Source organism: Haemaphysalis longicornis, unplaced genomic scaffold (assembly GCF_048455015.1).
Source record: "Haemaphysalis longicornis isolate Haplotype H1 unplaced genomic scaffold, Haemaphysalis longicornis Haplotype H1 scaffold_9, whole genome shotgun sequence".
Taxonomy (NCBI): Eukaryota; Metazoa; Arthropoda; class Arachnida; order Ixodida; family Ixodidae; genus Haemaphysalis; species Haemaphysalis longicornis.
In genome coordinates, this window is record NW_027526460.1 from 34,193,066 (window position 1) to 34,197,228 (window position 4,163).

The window sequence follows — 4,163 nt, forward strand, 5'->3', positions numbered from 1 at the left end:
AACGAATTAATTTTATCACCCCACCAGCATGGCTCACGGGAAGTACTGTCAAAAGTTACCCAACTACTGGAATGATCTCATGACATATCTAAAAGCAACAATATTTCTAGACTGTTCGAAGGCTTTTTATAAGGTGTCGCAAAATAAACAAATTAGCATGTTTTGTCTCAACATTTGGTGCCTCCTGTACTGCCAAAATCTAACTGATAAGACAAAGCTTTTGACATTGGCTAAACAGTAAATAATGGGTTGCAAAGGGCTAAACTGCAGAAGGCAGCCGCTGAAAAAGCTTCAAAAAATTCGCTTCACTGCTCCTTCAAAGCAATGATTCTCAAATGGGGGTTCACGGACCCCAGATCAGCGAAGCCTTTCCCGAAACCTTTCCCCCATATATTTTTAAAATTTTTTGCCAAACTTTTCTTGATATGAAAAAAAACTCCCCCCACCTCCCCGAAGGGGATCGTGCGGAAATGCGAATGCATTGGGTGCACCGATGAGTGCGCTGCGGCAAGCAGTAACGGAGAGAGGCGTGCGCTCCACTGCATTTATATACATTTTCCGAGCGCAGCCAGCGGAGAGAGGGTACGCGGAGAGGAGAGAGAGACCCGCGCAACACGCCCGCCCCGCGCGCGAGCTCTCTCTCCCGCCGAGCTCCGCGATGCGAGCGCCCTCACACGCCCGAGCGCGCTCCTCCTCTCCCCTTGCCCTCCGCTACTCCCGCCCGAGCTACCACCTGCTCCGGTTGCTAGGCGCGCCACAGCTGTTGCTAGGGGCGAGGAGGAGCGCGGAGAGATAACACCTGCGGGTGCACGCCGACGGAGCACGACATGCCCCGACTAAGAAATGCATTCGTATTTACGACGACGACGACGACGGAGGCAGAACTACGAGGCGCGCGCTCACGTGCGCTCGCGCTGGAGGAGTGCAGGCGCACGCCGGCCAACACCTGCGGGCGCACGCCGCTCGATGGACGCAAAACAACCCCCGACTAATAAATGCATTCGCATTTAAAAAAGGTAGCTTCGCTGCATGAGTTGTACATTAATTTCTGCACGTGGCGCAAAAGGTTGGCTTTTTGCATGACACGACAGCTATGCAGAAGACCCAGACACAAAAGGCTGCATACAGGTTTGGTGACCTTTAGATGCCAGAGCTAATTGCTTGGCAACATGATACGCACCAGCATAAAAATCAGACACAAAAGGCGGGCTTTGAATAAGCATGTGGGACTTTAGCCGACCGTGCAAATCGTTTGACACTTTAACATTAATTAACATCGGTTATCATGGATTCCCCGATAACTTTTCCCAGCCCGAAAGCTGTTCCCGGCATACTCGTGATTGAGAACCAGTGCTTGAAAGTAAGGAGCGGTCAAGCATTCGCACGATGCTGGCGCGCCACTTCAAAGTCTAGCGGACCGAAATGATTGTTGCCAATATATGAGTTGAATCGGCTCAAGTAACGTTGTAGACCGTGCGAGGTTTGCAAGATAGATTTGGTTAGTTTAGCTTAATGCGAAAATTACGCTTTCTCTCGTACTTAAAGGACATTCTTCCGGTTTTTCTGTTACTTTTTAAGTTTCACCACACGCCAGTAATTTTAGCATTTGAGTTTTTCTTTTCTTTGAAAAATAGCCCTGTTCAGGAATGTACAGAGGAGGACACAGCTGAGCTAGGGGTTGCCATAAGAAAGTTTTTCTCGGCTTTGTTTGCAACACGGGTGGAAGGAGATTTCAATATGTTACTAGGGATGCCTTTCACGGAACGAAGCAAATAACATCAGCCTTGGCTCGACATAGTTCGCTCTCTCTTCCTTAAAATAAAACCAACCCGAGCTTTAAAATAATAATACCAGACCCAGAAAATGCAACCTCTCTTTCCGAAGTAGCCAGAGCATTGTACAAAATTTTGTCCATATACATGCATACAATAACAATACTAGAAATAAAATCACTCATTACTAAATATTAGGATCAGTTCATTTTGTGAGTCCTCTTTTCTTATTTTTTGTGGCCGATAACTTCGTGACAAGGCGCCCTTTCAACGTAAGTTTTGTTCTTAAAACTTGTTAAGGTGCCGGAAAGCTTCGGAAGGCAAAAGTTATACGTACGCAAGCCACGTCCTGCAGTTTCCTCGTTTCCGGGGAGGCCGATTCCCCCTTCGTACCCTTGCTTTGGCTGCGAAGTTGTGGTTGAATGTTTCCCGTTTTAGGCTTCATAATTTGGGGTGATTTCGACACGCGTTTTTCCTCCCTTCACTTCAAAGTGGACCGCCGAATTCTCTTTTGACCGACGGAAGACAGGGAGGCGGCCTGGGGGAGGGGAAGGGGGGGGGGGGGGGGGGGAAGGGGCGTTCAGTGGAGATCGGCGCCCCAGCCCGTCTCGCTGGCGCCCTGAGCGACCGTACTGGTCGCCCACCCTAAGACCGGCACTGGAAGGAACGAACCCCTTTCGCATCAGCTCGTAGTTGCGCCGAGCTACCATCCAATGTCCTACCTTGAAGCATCGCGCTTCGCTGTTGCCGCTGTTGCGAGACGCACACCGTCGTGTGGCCGCGCTTTGTGCTGTGCGGAATCGGCCGAGTTGGGTATAATGGGAGGTGAGCTGCGGAGACATCTGACAGGACGTGAGCTGCCTAAAGAGTGGTCGAATATTTTTCGGGACGAAAACTGCCGTAGAAGACTGGTTGCAGCTTCATTTTGGGAAAAAAATAATTGATTACCGGTAATCAATTACAAGAAAATGCAGCTGAATTACCCAGAACGCCACCCTTTCCGAAAAAGCTCTCAGTTATATTACAAAATTACAAGAAAATGCAATTGATTACAAGTAATCGATTTCTTGTAACGCGTTACGTACAACTCTGCTGTGTGCTTTTGTCGCGCGTTTTGTGACTCTACCGACTGTGAACACCCCCCCCCCCCCCCCCCCCCACACACACACACACATCATTTATATCATCTTGCTCCAAATGTGTACCGGCAAGGCAAACAAAACAGCCTAAGCTCTCTGACCAAGTGCACTTACGTTTCAATCAACGTTGCTTTATCTGCGGATCAGTTACCAAAGTAGAAGTCATCCAAATCTGGCGCTGCACTTTTGACGACCCCCTAACGAGACTTCACGAGCTTCATTTGAGTAGCCAAACTTGGCGCGTTAAAATAAAACCGTTGGTTTACCACCTGGCCTCTCCAAGCGGGAAGAAGCAATTCTTCATCGCATGTGGCTGGATATCGGATAGACGCGCAACTTTCTATTAATCTGAAACGGACCACACAGCCCCTCTGCCCACACTGCGATGTGCGAGAAAACCGGCAGCACGTGCTCTGTAAATGTGTTCTATTCATTGGGGAAAATGGTGCCCATCGCAGTGTCTTTGGGACTGCCGCTTTCCGTGGACATTCAACTGAAGGACATCTTAGGTCTGTGGGCATGTCACAAACGTGCTTTACCGGCTACAAAAGCTCTGATCGCCTACCAGCAACACACAGGCCTCGACCAGTCTCTTTAAATAACTGAAAGCATTCGTTCTCATATTCTACAACGTCGTCCCCGCCATCTCAGTCACTGTCACCGCATTTATCTGGCTTAGCAAGCTGGGCATTTGAGCCCGGCTAACAGCGCCTTTCTTCATTAACGATCTCTCTCTCTCTCTCTCCTGTCCCATGTTTTCCTACACTATGCTTTTGATAAAGAATTCACAGCAGCGCAGGTGCGTAGCCAGGGGGGTTGTTTCGGTGTCAGAAACCCCCCGAAATTTTCGAATTGGTGCATCCCCCATCCCTTTTGGCTGTTTTTTTTCGCCAATGCTTTTGACATACTTCATCCATAAATTTAAATGTAAAAACAAAAATAAGATAAGAAGAAGAAAATAAGATATTGTTCGAGCACAGGCTATCTTTTTTTTAAATTTCTTTACCGGTGGGGTATAATACCCCCCCCCCTCCCCCCCCCCCCCAAAAAAAAAACATTCATGGCTACGCCACTGTATACCTTCCGACATAGGCCAGCTTTCCGACTCATCGCACTTCTTCCAGAAGTGATAACTCTCAACGTAGTTTGTTTAATACGAAATGCTTTTGAACAGGTCTTATTTAAGGCAAAAACTAGCCTTGTGCGGTGTTTCGACCTTGCATATTGCTCTATGAGGTTCCAGAGCCATGGA